Genomic DNA, 547 nt, shown 5'->3' on the forward strand with positions numbered 1-547 from the left:
AGAGAAACCCTGTCTCGAAAAACCAAAAAAAAAAAAAACCAAAATAAATAAATAAGAAATACGAAACTGGGGGCTGGAGAGATGGCTCAGTGTTTAAGAGCACTGGCTGTTTTTCAATTCCCAGCAACCACATGGTGGCTCACAACCTTTCATAATGAGATCTGGCGCCCTCTTCTGCCCTGCAGGTGCACATGCAGACAGAATACTGTATATATACATAATAATAAAAATAAATCTTAAAAAAGAAAAGAAATATGAAACTGGCAGTATATAAGGATGGTGCAGGTAGTTACAGGTATAAAGATACTATTTATTTTTTGTTTGTTTTTTGAGACAGGTTTTTCGGTGTAGCTAGTGTGGTCTTTTGTTCTTTCTTTTTTTAATCTTTTTTGTACATTTTTAAATTGATATTTATTGAGCTCTACATTTTTCTCTGCTCCCCTCCCTGCGTCTCCCTTCCCCTCTTCAATCCTCCCCCAAAGTCCCCATGCTCCCAATTTATTCAGGAGATCTTGTCTTTTTCTTTCTTTCTTTTTTTTTTTTTTTT

This window comes from Microtus ochrogaster, chromosome 21 (genome assembly GCF_000317375.1).
Source record: "Microtus ochrogaster isolate Prairie Vole_2 chromosome 21, MicOch1.0, whole genome shotgun sequence".
Classification (NCBI taxonomy): Eukaryota; Metazoa; Chordata; class Mammalia; order Rodentia; family Cricetidae; genus Microtus; species Microtus ochrogaster.